Here is a 21966-nt window from a genome sequence, read left to right on the forward strand (position 1 = left end):
TTTTCAAAATAAATAGCTCATTTAATCATTCGAATAAATATAAATTTCCTCTCCCTCCTAAATAATGATTAAAATCGAAAAGGTGCTTACCCTCTTAACTATAAATAAATGGAAGAAAATGGTGTCAAAGGGTTAAGCATACGCACTTACACTAGAGTGTGCCAGTATCGTCATGTTCCAACAGAAACAGCTGTTTCGTACACGCAACGATCGAAACAGTCGCCGTCACGATAACGTCGCGTAACAATGGACCGGTCCTCGAAGACGTCATCACAGGCCGGATCACCGCGGCGCACCAAGTTGTTTAATTAAGTCGTCGCGCGACGATGCCCGGAGCTTTGAAAACGCGAAAGACAAGGGTAAATTCGTTTCGCAGTAAACCGCGGCGCGGCGGTGGCGCGCGTCTTCCCCGCGGAACGTAATTTAATCGCGCGATTAAAGTTCCGAGTGCCCGAAGGAAGAGCCCCGAGGACCGTCCGCCGGGAGAACGGAACTATTATCTGACGGATACGGACAGGACACCCCGATGGAAATTCCTTGTTGATGTATATTTAAGACGTTCGGTGTCCGAGAGGGCAACGGGAAAATTATTTTTCCGACGGCGAACCGCGAAACCGGAGCAGCGCCGCTCGCTCTTAAGTAAATTCTTCCCCCCCCCCCCCCCTATCTTCGCCTCGCCGAACCCTACTTCATTGGGTACACAATCAACTTGAAAATACATTTTTAAATTAGACTCGTCGCATGGCGATATTAATGTTACTGCCCGGCACTAATATTCTTTATGACACGGACGGGCCTAGCCGGTAATCACACCTGGAGAAGTTTCCCGTCTTTGTTAAAATATCGCTGTCGCCGCCCGCCTTCCATATACCGGCAACTTCGCAAAAGGACGCGACCAGGCGCGAAGGAAGGGCGCCTTCTCGAAACAGACTCGCCGATTGGTCATTGCCAAAATCATGGAAAACCAATCTCAATAATAGATAAAAAATTAATGGTTACTATGACAACCGATTCGAAGAAAAAGCCGATTTATAGGTTATGTTCGCTAAACTGTTAATTTCTTTGTGCTAGTTATTTAGTCAATGGCAAGTGTCAATTGTCACGATTACCTGATTACATATTTATTGAATTTGTATTCTTCCAAGCTATTATTTATATAAAAGTATATTCTCGTAACTTGTTGCTTATAGCATCATATATACAAATCTCTCCATTTCAGACGAAATTTGTTTTTATTTTCGAAGAAAGATTTGCTAGAAGCATTGTTATTTAGTAGGTCATGCGCGAAAGGTTCGTGTGACTCGTTGTCGAAGAGTTGGAGAGAGTTGTTACACACGATTCTCTATTTTTCTTTTCTTTCTTTTTTTTTGTATGTGAAGAGAAAATGCTGAACAGAACTTCATGGGATGTAAGTGGTATCCAAGAACGGCTTCGTTCGAATTTCTCAACCCTACGCGAGACTCGGAGGAAGCATATTCTCTGGCAAGCTCGGTGTATTTTTAACAGAACGAAAACGGAGCCGTACTAGGGTAGCGTGTACGGTTGTTGACCTGTATATTGAGATTGATTTTTTTGCTGAAAAAATAGTAAATACGATGCCTTTTTTTTACTGAATAAGGTATTGCATGGATCTTTTAGTTTAGCTTGTTATTACTGTTATATTATTAAATTGTTATATTGGAATGATCTTTTATTGTTGTATTGTTTAATTGTTATATTGGAATGTTTTTGTATTATTGTATTGTTAAATTATTATATTGGCATGTTTTTTTATTATTGTATTGTTAAATTATTATATTAACATGTTTTTGTGTTATTGTATTTTTGAAATTATTATACTGACATTATCTTCTATTATTGTGTTGTTAAATTAGTATATTGGCATGTTCTTGTATTATTGTATAATTGTATTATTATCTTATTATGTTATCTATAATAATTATTATATTTTATTTCATATACATTTCGGCAGCCCAGATATTTTCGTCCAGAATAAATCATATTTTATTATTTTATTCATATTATTCTACATTTTGTAAGTACGTAAATAAATCGAAAACTAATTACACGTTCTCGACTTCATTAAATCAACGAAATTTGATTTCACAATAACAATTATAGTAGCCAATAATTTTCGAATATATTACCTCAATAAATTCATATAATTATTACACATGTACAATGTATGCTGCAAAGTTTACAAAACGAAGTTGTTTAACTAAAAGTGTCTATTTTTTTGAACATGTAAAGGGTAATCAAGAATTGCTACGACAATTTTCTTTCTTCATAGTGATTGTATAATATAGGACAATAATTAATTTGAGGTTATGACGGTATTTATCCAGTGATTGACGTGGATAGTGTTGCTGTAACTTTCAAAGAACATTTTTATAGTCACACATATTTTCCATCTTTCCTTTAAATCCATAAATCTATATTATTATTGTTTTTTATTACAGTTACTGGTATCAATATGAAATTCAATTATAACCTAGAAATTATAATCTATGGGGCTATTATATTAATTGTAACCACGCTAATGACTTCTCAGTTAATGCGATCACTCTAAAACAAACAAACCAATAATAATAATAAAAATAGTAGTAATAAATATATATAACAATAAATGAATATAATAATATAATAATCATGATAGAATGAACAATCATAATATAATAATAAATATATATAATAAATGAGTAATAATGAAAAGTAACAGTAACGAATAACAAAATAAAAAAGCAACTTCAAAAGACATTCCTCCAAAAACACCATAAACATCAATCAATCCCAACACACCATAAACCAAGAACAAGTCCAACTATATTAAAGCTAAAAGAAAGAGACACTCTAAAAACAATGCTAACCCTATCCTCTAAAACTAATCCCCCCCCCCCCAAAATGACTCCACAGCCTACAATCACCCAGCCCGATGCATCATCGTCTCCCCCTCCAACAATCGCTATCACGAACCCCAGCCTCCGAAGCTATTTCACTCAGAGACCAGCGGAGCACCTTTCGCCCCCCCCCCCCCCCCCCCCTAACGCGTCGCCTCGCGTGGTGCACAAACAGCGTTATTAGCGTGCCGGCAACGGCGTCAGAAAACGCATCAGAGAAATCCAATCGGGGTTGGGAAACGAGAGGGGGGGCTAGGAACGAGAGCCGAGAGCAAGAGGATCGAGATGTTACTGCTCGCAGACGGGGCTAAAATATCCCTGCAAATAACTCGAATTCTATCTGGATTTCCATCTGGATCGGCCGGGGGATGAGGGCGACGCCGGGTCTCGGAAAGCGTGGCGAGACGGGGGTAGGGGGTCGGTCGGGGTTGAACCGTGGAGGAATCGAGGAATTCGTGGTAAAAGAAGCAGAAAGCCGGCTGCTTACATATTCGATCACGTAAGTACACACGGGAGCGACGAGAAAAAGAGAAGCAGCCGGGCAAACGATGATCGTAAGGGAGTCTCGAGGGTTGGCTGCAGCCTCCTCGCACCCTCCCCTCTTCGCCTCCTCCAAGGAGGGGTGGGGGGATGGTTCGCGGAATATCGGCCGTATTGGTTGCCGCTAAGCGGCGTCGAAGCGGTGAGAATCAAAATCCTGGATCGCGTCGGCGTCGGCGGCGGCGGCGGCACGGGCCGCGTGCGGAATTTTAAACGGGCCGCGGGGACACGGATATACCCGGCGCACGGAAGCGGGGAACAATTTGTACCGGTCTTTTGAAATATACTGGTAATCGCGGCGCGCATGCCAATGGCGGGAAATATTTCCGCTCTCTCGCCGCGCGCGCGCGCGCGGACAAATCCCCGAGCTTTTCGTTACGCGCGGCCTCCGTTCCGCATCGCTCGCTCGCTCGCTCGCGCGCGCGCGGCGCCGCACGGAGAATTGAATTTTAAAATTCGACACCACGGCGAATTTTATTGTTCCCGGGAACCGCCGCGAATTGATTTAACCCTTGCGCCCCCACCCCCCGACCCCGCCGTTCCGGCCGCTTCCTCCTCCGCCTGCCTCCTCCTCCACCCACGTCTTCTTCGCTCGGCGTTCACGGCCGCGCGGAATGCTAATGAGCCGGGAGAGCGCGAACCGAGTCGGCCCGCGGAACTGGAAGCGGTAATTGCGGACCGGTAATATGATATTTTTCGCGGCGGAATGGAAATTACGTTCGCCCGCGACCGATTCCTTCGGATGGCTCGCTTTAGGAACGGTTTCCAAGAATCGGTTTCGAGAGCGTGGACCGGAATAACGGGGCGATTTGGGATAAGGAATGATGTGATCGTTGAGTTGTTTGAGGATTGGTTTTATGGGGAGTTAAGGGTGAAAGTGGTTGACACTAGTTTGATGCGGAGTTGAGTACTAAAGGAGTTAATACTGGGTCTAAACCCTTACCTAAGTTTTTTGTTACCTAGAAAGGCTACCACATAGCTATCCAACTACTTAGACTGACAGGTTAGTCTCTTAGCTACCAAAATGTCTAGCTACCTAATCATCTAGCACGCTATCCACTTAATAGTCTAACTACTTAATCATTTAACCTCTTTTCTTGAATAATTCAAACCGCAACTCCTTTTTTCTTCCATAATTTAAACAGCAATTATTTTATTCAATAATTTAAACAGCAACTCCTTTTTTCTTCAATATTTTAAACATTATCTCTTTTCTTCAGTAAATCAAACAACAATTCCCCTTCTCTCCATTAATTCAAACATATTTTTTTCATAGTTACAAGTTAAAAATAGCGGTGACAAGATGACAAAATTTTATTACGGCTTAAAAGAACGGAATAGCGTTTATACTTAACAAAATATTAATAGAAATCACCATGACGAGCCAGACTCGTCAAAATATGGCAAAGGGATAACGTGGAGTTATAACTCCAGGCTAAAGTAGCTAACACTAGGTTCAATGCAGACTTAAGTACTAAACTAGTTAACACTAGGATTAAAGTAGAGTTAATTACTAAATCAATTAACACTAGGTTTAATGTAGAGTTAACTATTAGTTAACTAAAGTACTTAACACTAAGTTTAATGTAGAGTTAACCTAGTTAGAGATAAACTAGTTAACCCTAGTTTAATTTAGGGTTAAATACTAAACTGATAACACTAGGTTTAATGTTTAATCAATTACTAAACTAGTTGACAACAGGTTTAATGCACAGTTAAGTTTTCAACTTGTCGACACTAGAATTAAAGTAGAGTTAATTATTAAAGTACTTAATAGTAAGTTTAAAGTAGAGTTAACCTAGTTAGAGTTAAACTAGTTAATCTTAGTTTAATACACAGTTAACTACTAATCTAGTTAACACTGGATTTAATATAGAGCTAAGTGCTAAATTGGTTAACACTGGGTTTAATGTGGAGTTAAGTGCAAAACTGAATTCAATTTGAAAAGTTGTTAACTTTGCGATGAAAAAGAATAATAAGATCCACCAAAGTGTTAATTTAAGAATAATTAAAATAAAATGAATTTAATTTGGAAAATTGTGAACTTTACGATGAAAAAGATTAATAAAATCTACCAAAGTGTTAATTTCAGAATAAATAGAATCAAATGAATTTAATTTAAAAAATTGTGAATTTCACGATGAATAACCTGAATAAAATCCGCGAAACCGTTACTTTTACGTGCAGAAATACGAAATTCAGCCTCTCTTCTCTGAAATCCTGCGCCTCGAAGAGTTAAAACGGACGTTCGTCGGGAAACAGGGGAGGGGGTAGGTCTTGTCTAATAATAAAATATGTCTTTCACTCGATCGGTTTCAAAAGATTTGCAAGACTTACAAGGGGCTACCCGGGAGGGGAGAGGGGATGGCGTTTCGAAGGTATCGGCCCCTGTACTCGTCGGATATCCGTCGAACTGCCGTGAATATATATACCCCGGGTAGAAAACGAGCAATTTAGAAGCGAGCAAAGGTTGATGCAGGTTATTTCCGATGAATCGGATATCGAGATGAAAAGAGGGGCGGCGGGGCGGGTTGTGAGTTTGCAGGGGCGGTCGGGGGGAGGAGAGGGGGTTATCGTCGAGTGGATTGGAACACTGTCGAATTCGTCAGGTCCCGGTGAAAAGCTCCCCGGATTTTGCATATCGCCGAATTTTTATTGAATACATTACTCGACGACCGAAAAAATAAACCCTCCCCGCGAATCAGATTTATGAGAACCAAACGTTAGTGCGCGCGCACGGAATGGAATTGAATTAATCATTCGGATACGGGAAGATCATCGCGTGATTCCTGTCTCGGCCTGTCATAGGTGTTACTCGATTAACGCGTCGTCCGACGGTCGTCTGTAAATAATGGGGAAAAGTTTTGTACTCGCGCGAACGCTCGAAACGTTTCGTGTAAATATTCCTGTGTTATCTGTTGATCGAATTGTTCGATCGTCCAATTTGTTATCTGAAATCTGAATAAAAGTAAATTTGAAAATCAAATCTTTCTGTTGCGTGTTCATTTAAAGATCATATTTTTCTTCGTTTTTATTTTCAATATCATTGAAAATTGCGATTCGAAATGTATTATTTCATATATATGTGTTTACAATAATATTGCAAATAAAAACGAAGAAAGAAGAAATATATATATATGTTGAATATAAAAACGAAGAAAGAAAAAAGGTGAAGGAAAATGTGATTTTTAAATTAATATGCAACGGGGTGATTTTATTTTGATTCGTCGCTAATTACAAATCAATAGGTTAAATAACAATATCTATATAGAGATTTTGTTTTAAGCTTATTTAAAATGGACTTGCTATTATTAATATTTATTTTTAATTTTTAAAGTATTGGTTTTCTCGTTCTTGTGGCCTGAGTACTGTAGAAGTATTGCAAATATAAAGGAACCTAATATTATAAATTGTAATATATATTTGTGTCTTAAAAAAATGACAATATTAAGTGCAATACAATATCCGCCGATTTTGTATGGTAAGAATCAATTAGTACAAAATTAAAGTACAGACTTTGCGCTATAAAACAAGCTAAGTCGTATTGTTCTACCATTTTTTGCAACAATGTTGCAATGCGTTGACTTTTCTCGATTTTATCACTGGCTATTTAAATGGTAATTTTAAACAGCTCCACGACGTGATTTGGATCTCCTGACTTTCCGATAATTTTTAAAATTCCTCGAACAGTCAAATTAATAAACAATCACTACAAATTAAAGAAGAGACTTTGCACTATAAAACAAGCTAATTTTCATTACTGTACAGTTTTTTTTAACAGAGTTATGGTATTTCAAAGTTTAACAATGTTGTAGGCATAGGAAGCATCGCTTCTCCCATGAGGTTTAAACTCCGCCAAATTTTTATAGTAAAAATCAACTAGTGCAAATTAAAGAGAAGACTTTGCTCTTTAAAACAAGCCATGCTGCTTTGTTGCACAATTTTTTTCATCAACGTTGCAACGCATTGAATTTGCTCGATTTTACCGCTGGCTATTTATATTTGGATAAGAAACCGTTGTTTGCATTAAACAAATTCTCTATTTATAAAGATATAATTTTAGAAATTATATTTATATCTCCTTAAACTACAAAGAGATTTTGCTTTAAACAATTAATTCAGATTTTTGCCTGGGTCTATCTATTATTATCATAATGGCAAATAGTCCTTTTTTTTTAAACGTAGAATGAAAGGAAGATTGTTTTAATTTTCAAGCAATGTTCTTTAATATCAAATAAACATTGAACATAAATTGGTCCTTTTTGTTTCAATATTTTACTGAAACAGTCAGCATAAAACAGTCTCATAAAATCTCACATAATTACCAACAATAAATTCACAATTACTTAAAATAATTATTTGTAGTATTTATAATGTAAAATAACGCATTCGAAATGATATTACAAATAATGTCATCTCGAAAGAGGTCGTAAACGTGGAAACAATTATGGAATAAAATTGCGTCAAATAATTGTTCCCATACTTCATTTGAAATGTCCGCAGGACAATTCTCTGCATAAATAATTACTGCATCCTTGGTATCGATATTAAAATATGAAAAGTAATAAGAATGCTATTTCATCGTTATTTTATAATGATTATTATGTGCTGTTATTATTATCTGTTTTGCGAAGAACAGTTAACGATTTTTAAGAGATTTTTAAGAGAATTTCAAGAGATTTTCACGACATTTTTAAGAGGTTTTCAAGATAATTTTCGAGAGAATTCCCAAGATATTTTTAAGAGAATTTTTAAGAGAATTTCAAGATATTTTTCGAGTGATTTTCGAGAGATTTTCAAAAGATTTTTCAAGAGATTTTTGAGCGATTTTCAAGAGATTTTCAAGGGATTTTCAGGATACTTTTCAAAGGATTTTCAAGATACTTTTTAAGAGATTTTCAAGATACTTTTCAAGAGATATTGAAGACATTTTTCAAGACACTTCAAGAAATTTTGAAAGAGATTTTTAAGAGAATTTCAAGATACTTTTCAAGAGATTTTCAAGAGATTTCTAACACACTTTTCAAGAGATTTCCAAGATACTTTCCAAGAGATTTTCATGACTCTTCTCATGAGATTTTAAAATGCCTTTCAAGAGACCCTAACATAATTTTTACGACACTTTTCAAGACATTTTTCAAGAAATCTCACCAAAATACCCAAAAAATCCAAAAAATTCCGAAAGTAAAATAAAAATCGACTTACTCAAATTACAATTTCCATCATCGCTATCCCTCATTGTATCATGCTCACCTCACACCCCCACTACCACACAGTACAATCTCAACGAGTCGCCCAACCGGTAGCACCTAAAACCCATCCCAACTATGAGAACAAAGTGTTCAGTCATAGAGAGACAGAGAGAGACAGAGAGAGAAAGAGAGAGAGGGAGAGAGGCGAGCAAGAATCGCTGCCGTGTCCCTGGGTAACGTCGATACGAACACTTACGGCAATTCGACGGCAGTTAGGCGCGTCCGAATCAATGGCACTTCGCTCGGCCGCATTATCTTTCCTCTTCATCCATGCGAGACGAGCCGCAGGGTACGCCCCGATAATTATAATCAGTCAGAAGGGGTCTGGATTCGGGGCTCTGGGGTTAGCGCCGGAGATCGTCGGGGTCACTACGAGTGACTGTGGTAGTAGGCGGGTGGAGAGAGAGAGAGAGAGAGAGAGATAAAGAGAGGGAGGGAGAGAGAGAGAGGGGGAGAGAGAGAGGGTGACCGAACTAGTAAAATGACGGAGAGAGCGAGAGATCCCGAAAGCTAGACCTAGAGAGAGAGAGAGGGAGGAGAAGACGAGAGTGAAAGACCTAGAGTGACAGAGAGAGCGAGAGATCGAGAGAGCTAGATCTGAAGAGAGAGGGAGCGAAAGACCTAGAGTGCCAATAGACCGAGAGAGCAAGAGCGAAGGACCTAGAGAAAGCGAGAAGACAAAGAGAGAGAGGGAAACCTAGAGAGAGAGAGAGAGAGAGAGAGAGAGAGAGACCTAGAGAGAGAAACATAGAGAGAGAGAGATAGAGAGAGAGAGCGAAAGACCTACAGAGACCAATAGGCCGAGAGAGCAAGAGCGAACGACATAGAGAGAGCGAGAGTCCAAGAGAGAGAGAGAGAGAGAGAGAGAGAGATCTAAAAAGAGAGACAGAGAGAGAGAGACCTAGAGAGAGAAAGCTAGAGAGAGAGACCTAGAAAGAGAGACAGACGAGAGAGAGAGGGACCTAGAGAGAGAGAGAGAGAGAGAGAGAGAGAGATAAAACCTAGAGGGAGAGAGAGAGGGACCTAGAGAGAGAGAGAGAAACCTAGAGAAAGAGAGAGAGAGGGAGAGAGAGAGAAAGAGAGAGAGAGAGACCTAGAGAGAGAAAGCTAGAGAGAAAGACCTAGAAAGAGAGACAGACGAGAGAGAGAGGGACCTAGAGAGAGAGAGAGAGAGAGAGAGAGAGATAAAACCTAGAGAGAGAGAGAAACCTAGAGAAAGAGAGAGAGAGAGAGAAAGAGAGAGACCTAGAAAGAGAGTGAGAGGGAGCGAGAGAGAGAGAGAGGGAGAAAGAGAGACCTAGAAAGAGAGAGAGAGAGAAAAAGAAAGAAACTAGAGAGAGGGGGTGAGAGAAAGAGAGAGAGAGAGAAAGCTAGAAAGAGAGAGGGAGAGAGAGAGAGAGAGAAACCCAGGTAGACCGACAGTCGAGAGAGCAAAAGCGAAAATCCTAGAGAGAGCGAGAGACCAAAAGAGCAAGAGATCGACAGAGAGATCGAGATCGAAAGAGCGAGAGAGATAGCAATGTAGGAGAAGGGTTGTGTCCAAGCCGAACGATGAAAGAGAGAGGGGAAGTTGTGTGTCGTCCCTCCTCGGCTGCGGCAGAGGGTGGACAGAGCATTTACATCATTTAATTTATGACCCTCTCCGCTGCACCGACAACGCGCGGCCGAGGAAGCTCCGCGTGTACACACGTACACACGGAGGCCACGGTCGGCCGACTGGCACACGACACACGTACACTAATGCATCGGCAGAATAAATTTGCATATGCATGTAACGTTGCGAGCGGATACCCGCGCCGCGCACCGGGAAAGAGCGACAAAGCGGGGAACACCGGCGCAGCACCCGACAACGGGGGATGCGAAGCTCGTGGATCGCGCGCGCGCTCGCGCGCGCGGGGAAGAAGCAGAATTGAACACTGCCGACGCCGATGCTGTCCGCCCTCGAAATCGAACTCGCCACAGGATCGACCGTCCTCGAGTGCTCGCCGACGATTTTCATGGTGAATCCTGCGAGGAAAATAATGCCGGATCCACTTGTAGTCTAATCAGCGACGGTGAGGGAGCACGGCGATGATCGGACGTTGCAACCCTAAAGTATCGCTCGCTTGGTGTTATTTGACTTTTGTATAGGTTTCTCTTTGCTTTTGAGTTTTGTTTCTTGACGATGTGTTGGAATATAAAATTAAGAAAAGAAAGCAATAAATATATAAATAAATAATATATATATATTTTTCTTTACTAATAAAGCAAAGAAAAGAAAAGTGGAATTTTATATTGTGGGAATGATGGAGGGTGGTTTAAGTGTTTTTTGTATTTTTGTGTGGTTGGTTAATTGGCGTCTCAGTGGTGGGGGTTGATAGTAGTTATTATTGTTTGTTTTATAAACGCGATAAAATCAAACAGTATAGTAATCAACAAAACACGACAAGATCGAACAGTCTAATACAAACAAATTGGACCACAAACCCGAAACCACGTACGAAAAATAAATCACCTCAGAATTCATTTATATCAGAATTGTTTCCAATTCCCTTCAACGCGCGCGTTCCTGCGACATTTATTTTGAAATTAGCGTGCGCGTGCATGCGCGCCGAGAGCCGGCAGACAGGAAATGGAAATCAATTTTGAAAATTTCGGCGTACGAACGAAGAGCATCCGGAGCGGGCGGCGTCGGCGTCGGCGGCGAATCGCGCGGAGAGCCAAGTTGAAAGGTAATCGTAAACTAATTGGAACTAAATTCGCCGGGCGTAATTACGCGTTTTAATTTGAAGCCTCTCGCGAAAGTGCCCTCTCTCGCCCGGGATCGTGGAGCTGCTCGCTCTACTCGCGCGGAGCCGCTCTGCCGCTCTGCCGCTGCCGCGCCGCCCCTTTCGTTTCTCACGCGCTTTAATAGGGGCTGTATTTTAAGCTACCTAGTAATTAAAAGAATTACGTCTTCATTCGGCCAAGTAGCGCGCCGCGCCGCCGAAAGACAGGCAGGATGGAACGTTCTTCGCGAATTTCGCCTCTACTCTGTCGTTTTCTTAATTGAATCGCGACTATACTATTGAAATTCGGATTATAGTAATGGTATGGCTTGGAGTTTGGAGGGTAGACCGACCCTTAACCCTAGAAAAGGGTCTCTTGCTTTTTTTGGTGGCGCGAGTGATGGCGGGGGGTTGCAGGTGATTCGAAATAAAATATTAATAAATGGTATTTATTGTAATATTTTAAAAAATAGTAAACGCGATGTAACAGAATATGCTCTGAAATAGAAATCTCCTATGTAATTAATACAAGTAATTATAACAGTTATTATAGTATAATGTTCGACCTGTGGTTCAACCACAAAACGAAATATAAATTCTAATACTATTATTATTATTAAAAATATAATATTTTACAAAAAAAAACTAGCATCAATATTACCATAATTATTATTACTACCATCAATATTACTATCTTTATCATCACAATTATTACTAGTGCTATAATTTATTTTCTTACGAATTACTAGATTCTTAAACTCCAAATAATACAAACCTAGTAATTAAACTACAAATTAACCCTTGAAAAAGTAACAATTACAACGACCAAAATTTTACAACAAATACAAAAGAATTAGAAAATTGTCGAATACGTCAACTGGAATAAAACGCGAGCGTTTCGGAGTTTTAACGGCGTGCATTTAAATTCCGTGCGCCGCGGAGGGTCGTCCACCGGCAAAGGGTTCATAAATACTTTCGACAAGGGCTTCGTTAGTTCGCCGACGAAAAAGATGCAAGTGGCCGGATACAATGCGAAGCAATCTCTGTTACAGAATGTCAAAAGGCGGCGGGATTTCCGCGCGGCAATGGCTCGCCGAGTGAAACCTCAGATCCCGTCGTCCGAGCCGCCGCCCCTCGTCTCCCCGTGGCAGCTACGGTAAGTAAATTGACGCTAAAACATTGTTAACCAGAGACGCTACCCGGGCCATATACTCCTTATGCAACTCGACGCCGCCCGTCGTCGACGAGGTCCGCCCGTCGACGAATTCCTCCCTCTCTCTCTCTCTCTCTCTCTCCGTTCCCGATCTTAATAACTGGACGACAATGAAATTAGTTTCGTTAGCCGTGGAATCTCCGCCGCGTGTGTCCTACGTTTCGACTGTTGCGGATCGTGTAGCCCGGCGAGTCCCTTTTAACGCGGCCGTTAAACCCTCGTCAAAGTTTTCTTTGCGGTTCGGCCCTTGTACCCTTTCGCAACCCTAACCGCGGATTCCTTTGCCCGGGACGTTCGGTCGCTTCTCAATTTTTAATGAAACGCGCGATCCGGGAAACGCTCGCTTCCCCGCGTCCTGGAAAGACGCTTAGCGTGTATCTCATGAATAGCCGTCCTGGCGAAACTGTGTTTTACCGTGGAACAAGCTGAATAATTCTAGGTGCAAGGGATATTTGTTGTAAGAAAATTGACATTTTATTTATTTGCCTCGGTGAACATGTTTTCTTGTATTTTTGAGATTTGTATATGGCGCAGGTTTGCGTACGAAATTGCTTATGGGAAGGTTATTTTGTAGGTTATGTTCACTATTGGTGTTCGTAGATCGGAATTGGATTTATTGGGTTTTTAGGTTTAATATGCGTTAGGAAATTTATTGTGGAATAATATGAATTTTCTTGTGAGGAATTTAATCTTTATGAATTTTTGATAATTATAAGATGGAGTTCGATTTTTTAATTTTTATTAAGAATAATTTGGATTCAGTGAATTTCGTTTGGTGAAGGATGAATTTTGTAACGAGAAAGGTTAATTATTACATAATTTTTTAAATATTAGATACCTTACACGATTAAGAAAATAGATAAAATGAAACTAGAAACAAAAACTTAACATCGAACTACTATAATAAGCTCAAACATTATTATATGATTTTTTAAATATTGGATACCTTTTGAATTTTTCAAATTTTCGCACGAATAAAATAAATGAAATAAATACAAAATAAATAAGTGGGGTAGACTAGAGTTGAATAGAATGGAACAGAATAGAGTGTAATAGAGTAGGGTACAGTGTAATGAAGAAGGATAATGTGGAATAGTATGGAATAGAGTCGAATAGCGTGAAATAACATGGAGTAGAGTCAAATAGCGTGGACTAGAGTATAATAGAGTAGAATATGTTGTTGAATAGAGTGAAACAAAACGTAACAAAATAGAATAGAGCACAATAGAGTGAAACATATTAACATAAGGTTGAATAGAGTGTAACAGAGTAGAATAGAGTAGGGTAAAATAGAGTGGCATAGAGCAGAATAGAGTGGAATATAGTGGAATAGAATAGGTGAGAGTATAATATAGTGGAATGGAGTAGATAAGAGTATACTAAAGAGGAATACAGTTGAATAGAGTGGAATAGATTATAAAAGAGTAGAATATGTCGTAGAATAGAGTGAAACAGAATGCGACAGAGTGCAATAAAGCAGAATGTAGTGGAACATATTGGAACAAGGTTGAATAGGATGGAACATATTAGAATAAGATAGAATAGTGTGTAACAAAGTAGAATACAGCAGAATAGAGTGGAATAGCGTGGAATCAAGAGTAGAAGATAGTACAATAGAGTCGAATATAGTGGAATATAGTAGATGAGAGTATAATATAGTGGAATAGAGTTGAATAGAGTATAATATAGTGGAATACAGTTGAATAGAGTGGAATAGATTATAAAAGAGTAGAATATGTCGTAGAATAGAGTGAAAAAGAATGTAACAGCTTACACTAGAGCAGAATAGAGTGGAACATATTAGAACAAGGTTGAATAGGGTGGAACATATTAGAATAAGATTGAATAGAGTGCATCAAAGTAGAATAGAGCAGAATAGAGTTGAATATAGCAGAATAGAGTGAAATAGCGTGAAATAAGAGTAGGAGAGAGTACAATAGAGTGGAGTATAGTGGAATAGAGTAAATACACGACAAGTAAATTGTATTAAATCGTTAAAAGAGTATACTATAGTGGAATACAGTTGAATAGAGTGGAATAGATTATAAAAGAGTAGAATATGTCGTAGAATAGAGTGAAAAAAGAATGTAACAGCTTACACTAGAGCAGAATAGGGTGGAACATATTAGAACAAGGTTGAATAGAGTGGAACATGAGAGAATGAGAGTACATTAGAGTGGAGTATAGTGGAATAGAGTAAATACACGACAAGTAAGTTGTATTAAATCGTTTACAAATTGAACGAACTTTGAATTCGATTATCACGAAAACGAAGCTCCGGATGAAAAAATGTTATACCAAAATATTTTCTTATTTTTTTATGTAGAATCACCCCCTGCCCGGTTGTACAACGAATTCCTGGACACCCTGTATAGGATGGACTCGCTAGTACCTCGTGGTCATTGCAAGACAAGACCTTGTGTGGTCTCGACGAGTTGTAGCAATAAAGTGAAGTATATGGAGCCGAGTGAATACTTTTGCTCGAGATCGTGCATAACGTGGGGCGGAAAGAACTTATGAAACACTCTAATACATCGAATAAAAGCCTCGTATTAAAGCTGTTCAACGCTACAGCACAATCTGTTCTACAAGTCAATGACACGGTAAAAAGCGCAACGATTTATTGACGCACCCAACAGATCCAGTTCGCACCGTCTCTACAGGTCCCGAATGAATGGAGGCGACCCTAGTCGCTTCGTTTCCCGTGCGACTATAAGAACAGGTCTCTTCTTCTGAACGACGTATCAAAATACAGCCACCAGCCGTCTGTCCCCTATCAGCCATTACGATTTGAGCCGTTGTTGTTTACCCCTCTCGAAAGCGACCCTTCCCCGGCGAGCGTCCGCCTCGATCTCCGTTCCGGTCACGAAGTCCTGTTTGAAGGACTGTTTGTCAGAGCGTAGCGCGCGCGTGTGCTGGAAAGAGAGGAGAACCTCTCTCCGCAGCCGCCCCGTGCGATCGCTCGGACAGAGTCCAGAGGCAGCAGCCAGCCCGCCCCTTCCGGATATTCGTTCCTCGTATATCTCCGGCTGGGCCGCTCGCCCCCGATACGCAATGCTCTCCTCCCTTGCTAGGTCAAAACGGAGAGACGCGGCCGGCGTACTCGAATTACGTGAGCCAGTTTAAGGAGCAGCACTGCGAAGGGTCAACGGTGCCTTCGTTGCCCCCCCTCATAATCCGTCGAAACTTCCTAATACGTGTTTTTATTGATTCTAAACGCGGACATGGCGGCGGAGGGTCGAGCAATTACACTTTTTCGAGTATTGCGTTGTTGTGCTGTGGAGGGAGAGTTTTTTTTAGGAAAGGCTGAATAGTCATTCGACTGCATTGTATTTCAACTACATAGTAATGCAAATAAATTGTATTTCACTTACGTTCTTTTAATTGTGTAATAACAAAACTATATTGTAGTTCCATTGGATAGTAACCCAACTAAATTGCATTTCAGTTGCATTCTTTTAATTATATAGTAACGAAACCATATTGTACTCCAACTACATAGTGACCCAACTATATTGTATTTCATTTACATTCTATTAATTATATAGTAACAAAACTATATTGTATTTCAATTATATAGTAACCCAACTAAATTGTATCTCAGTTACATTGTTTTAATTATAGAGTAACAAAACTATATTGTATTTCAATTATATAGTTACCCAACTAACTTTTATTTCACTGACATTGTTTTAATTATATAGTGACAAAACAATATATTATATTTAAATTTTATAGTAACCCAACTATATTGTATTTCACTTACATTCTCTTGATTATATAGTAACAAAACTATATTGTATTTCAATTGTATAGTAACCCAACTAAATTGTATTTCACTTACATTGTTTTAATTATATAGTGACAAAACGACAATATATTATACTTCAATTTTATAGTAACCCAACTATATTGTATTTCACTTACATTCTCTTGATTATATAGTAACAAAACCATATTGTACTTCAATTATATAGTAGCTCAACTAAATTCTATTTCAATTACATTCCTTTATATAGTAACAAGACTATATTGTACTTCAACTTCAACTACATACATTTTACAGTAATTCAACTATCTCTGTATTTAAATTTCACAACACTTCAACTACATTATACTTCAATTCTATACTAATTAAGCAACATTCTATCTCAATCACGTATAAATTAATCAACAAAGTACCACCACACATTATCCTAAACCTAAAACAGCGATCGAATAATTTCCTTTTCTTCGTGAACACAACACAGTCCACGCACAAGTTACACGGCACCACCCTCCATCCTAAATACAGGTCATGCGAGCACCAACCACCGGCCGTCATATAACCCGTTCAACGAAATAACGACGGGAAAGCAAACACAGAACACAGCTTGCCGGAGAAGATCTCTTCCGGCGTCCTCGCAAACATACTCGAACAAAATTTGCCAAAAGCGTCGATTTAAACACTCGAAACAGCGCTCTTCCATTAGCGGAAATCTCTGTAAACAAGAAAAAAAAAGAGAGAAAAAAAAAAAAGGCCTCCCCGCGTCACCGCCGCCGGTCTACCCCCCGCCCGTTAAAAACCCCCCCCCCCCCCCCCCCCCCCCTCTACCGGCCCTCGTGGTGGGAAATTCGTGTAAAAACTAATCTCGGCGAGATTTCCGTATTTCTCTCGGCGCGGCGGCAGCATAACAGCCACTCGAGAAAACGAATTTGCTCGGCGCACGTAACCGGCTTGCTACAAGGAACGGCCTTAAACTCGACCCGCTTCTACGCCGCCGCCGCCGCCCGCGCTCCCATAACCTCGCGAGGGCGCGTGCATCAAGCGATCGAGCGGCGGTGGGCGCGCAGACTTTGCTGAATGTGCGGCGCGCTGTCGATTAATAGTTATCGGTTTAATCGTTGCTCCGCAACGCGCGGAAACCGCCGCCGGCTTCTTCGTCCGCAGTTTCGACGGAGACCCGGTCCACGGTTAAATACGCTAATTTTCATTGTTGTCGCTCCTAATGTAAGTGCAAGTGCTTCTTGCGTTTCGCACGAATCTTCATCTAATAATGTTTCCAATTCCGCGTCTTCGTACACTTTCGGCCTTCCGCCACGTTCTTTGTCTTCGGCGTCAAATTCACCGTTCTTAAACTTGTGAAACCACTCACGGCAACTTCTCTCACTTAAGGCAGCCTCGCCATATGCTTCTGCAAGCAATCGATGCGCCTCGGTTGCAGATTTCTTCAAATTAATGAAGTCAATCTTTATAAGCAAATGAGCTATTTAATAAGCAAATGACGCTTACTCGGCTCAAAACTCGACATTTTCGCACGAAAAAAGATATATGATGCTGATACGAAATCGCTAATATTTTAAGGTTATGTTGTTGCGAGATGTCCAACCTTACGATATAACGTTTTACAACAGACAATTTCAACCATAACATACTAGTGGCGTTATTTTTAGTGAAACGGCGGAAACTTATTTGTACTCCTAATAATTGGGCGGCTAGGAGCCGAAGGGTCCCGCTATCGGCGCAAACGTCCATTTTGATCGGTGACGGTCGCACCACCCGTTGCTAGTGCCGCTACTGGATGCTCTGTGCTGTTGCTCGTCTACTTACCCCTAGCATAGGATCCATCGATGTATCGGACGCACGTTTATCGCTGGTCGATAACACGCACCTGCGCCCTCCAAGGGGCACCGCGTGGAACACCGTGGACGAGGTCGCTGTCGATCCTCTTTCCCTTTGCTGAAGCGTGCTTCGTTTCTGAAACGATCGACGGGTTGGGATGGCGAAGTTGATGGGGTAGTGGAGTCAGTTACTGTGTCGTAGCCAGTTACTGTGCTTTTTCTTTGTTTTTAACCCCTTGCACTACGACTCCTTTCACGCCACGTTGATTAGCATTAACTTGTCTTTAATATTTTTCTTAATAGTACCAGACAATTTTTGTTTCCCGCATTGTCTTTATTTACCTTTGTTTTTACACTTTGACGACAGAAGAATTGATTTTTATTTCTATGTAATAAAAATTAATGATAACTATATTTAGTAGAGCTTGCATAAAATCTTCACCAGGAGTCTGACTCGTTATTATAGTGCAAGGGTTTAAATGCATTTTACTTTATTTTTATTTCTTTTTAGGCATAATTGATTTCATATTTATTGGTTTAAGTATAATTGATCTTATATTTATCTCTCAAGAGGTGTCAAATCAATTGATTAGACAAAGAGTGTCATTTTGATGGAGTACTGGAGTCAATTACTGTGTGGCAGCCAACTAACTACTGTGCTATTTTTATATTTTCAAGCATAATCGACTTTATATTTATTCCTCCAAGCATAACTGACTTTATATTTATTGTTTCAAGCATAATTGACTTTCTAGTTATTCCTTTAAGTATAGTTGGCTTTAATGACATTTTTTGATGAATTTTTTCGATGAATTGAATTATCATAATTATCTAAGTTATATTTACAATAGATAAATTATCGAAGTTACATTGACAATATATAAATTATCGAAGATACATCCACAGTATATAAATTATCGAAGATACATTCACAATCTATAAATTATCGAACTTACATTAACAATATATAAATCACCGAACTGACATTCACAATATATAAATCACAATACATAAACTATATATAATTCCATGTGCTCGTCGCGCGTACATAAAATTTACATTTATTACCAGCTGCTCAAAAACCGTCGTCTTTCCGGAACTTGGCCTTGTTCTTGACGTGTCCCCCCACCCCTCCCCCCCTCCACCAACCCGCCACCAGCGAGGACGCCTAGATCTATGATAATATGAATATGAATAATACATGCAGGCGACCCCTGTAGCACAGTATTTTGACAACACAATTTTGCTCTAACGCGGTTAGAGAATTTAGGGAACCAATGGTGTAACGCGGCGCATGCGGGGACGGTGCATTATTTAAAGCGAGGATACAGGGTGGCCCTCTGTGATCACGGCACTGCTGGAAATACTATGACAGTGGTGAAAATACGAGTCTGATACGACGAATGACATTTTTATATTTGGAACTTTGTTATTGAAAAGAGAGAGAGAGTTTTAGATTTTCAAGATATTAGAGTAGATGTCCTGATTATTTTCTCCTTGGATTAAAAACTTATAGAAAAAGAAAAGCGTTGTATATACAATGTGATTGACAATATAAATTGACACCTATATGTCACTCATACATAACTTTGAATTTATATATTAGCAAGTAAATATAAAAATAGAATAGGTCGTCAATTTATATATGACAAATTCTTTATTTTTATACGTTTTTAATGCGAGGATATGAAAATTGAGACAAGCGCAATAATTGGAACATCTACGTTAGCATTCTTATGGTATCATCCCCTTTTTCTATATTGCATGACTGCAATAACATAGTTATAATATAATATATGATATTACATTATATTATATAGTTTATATTGTTTACAGAAGCATTCGTATTCGCTTTCTACTTTCTAACCTCACTTTACTTTAATTCTCTTCCTCTTTGCGAAGCGAATGTAGTCATAGAGAAATGATAGTATGTTACGTTGCAACAGGTGTATCCTTACCACTTCAACGAGCAGTTTTGCGAAACATATTTACAAGTGCCATAGACATTTTATAATAACATTACAAGAACTTGTTCAAGAAAATCGCTCACAGGACGATTGCTGATTTATATTTTCTATATCTTAATTAATAGCTTATAGAATGAAATAATAATTTATGAAGTCATAATTATTTTAATTGATTCATTATATTTAACATATGATTTTTACTGCTTATATATTATGTATGTACATTATGTATATTATGTGTGACATATTGGTATCGTGTACATATATTTTTCTTATTTTTTTTTGTGAAATGCAACCCTTAAATATCTTAATTTGAGTTATGCTTACGTATATACTATATAAACTTTATTGATATTATATGTTATATAGAATATAGTATATTTATATTTTATATTTATGTAGTATATTTTATTTATATTTATATTTATATAGTATACTTTATTTATATTTATACAGTACATTTTATATATTTTATATAGTATTGCAATAGTATAAAATTGAGTTATGTTTATATATATACCATATAATCATATATATTTATTTATGCTATACTTTATACTACTATTTATATATAAGCAGTAATATAAAATTGAGTTATGCTTATACATATATATATCATATAATCGTATATATTTATTTATGCTACACTTTATATTACTATTTATATATAAGCAGTAATATAAAATTGAATTATGCTTGAATATATACTGTATAATCATATATACTTATTTATACTATAGTATAAATACTACCGTTTATATATAAACAATGGTATAAAATAGTACATATATCAAAACTTAATTTTCCAATTTCTATTAAAGCAACAGCAATTATCAACCAAATAAAACACTCATTACACACTGCATACATTATCGCAAGAAATACAATCAACCTAAAGCTACAAGCGACTTGGGTCACTTCTAATTCAAAATGGACGGCCCATGTGATCGACAGGTGTCGACGGCGTTGAACACCGTTCAGGACATTCAAGAATCTCAGAAAAGTGTTTCCGAGTTCTCTCCATCGCCTAGGTATTGGCTTCCGTTTCGTTACTTGGAACGTCGAAGCACGCGATATTTTACCGAATGCGCTGCTGCTCGCTGCATGTGTGCTCCATGGGAAACGAGGAGGTCACACGGTTGTTGGCAGAAGGTCGATAGGCGGGTGGGTGGACGAACAGGTGGAGGTGGGCGGGGGGGGGGGGGGGGGGGGGGGAGGTGAAAACCTGGGTGCTTAGAGGTAGGCATCCGACAGTGGCGGAGGCTGAATGCTAAACACGGCTAGTCGGTTACGTGTGGTCGCAGTTTGGCTTCTTAATGAAAACCAGCGGCATGGAAACGTCAGGTTTGGTTTACCTTGAAATTGGAGACAGGTCTCGAGAGCCAGACGCGCTCTGCCTTCACGGACGAAGAGAAATAACGGCGGGTGAGGATTTTATCGATTTTATCGACGGAATTTGCATTCGAAATTCTCACGACTCTGAACTTGTCCGCGAATTCTGAGTGATTATAGAGGCCGTGGAATTTGTTCGTCTTGTTTTCTCATTGTTCTTGCAACGTCAAGTTGTTGATATGTTTCGTTAATTTGCGAAGGAGATTTTTAACCTATTTGTGCTCAAAGTCGGTTTAACTTTGAAACGAGTATAGTTTTTCTAAGTTATAGTATTTCTACTTTGGATAATTTATTGCAATTCTATGTGCATGAAATTGAAGGTTGCGTACAGTAGTTACACTTTTTACAGTGGTTTTT

Source organism: Augochlora pura, chromosome 1, assembly GCF_028453695.1.
Source record: "Augochlora pura isolate Apur16 chromosome 1, APUR_v2.2.1, whole genome shotgun sequence".
In the NCBI taxonomy this organism is placed as follows: domain Eukaryota; kingdom Metazoa; phylum Arthropoda; class Insecta; order Hymenoptera; family Halictidae; genus Augochlora; species Augochlora pura.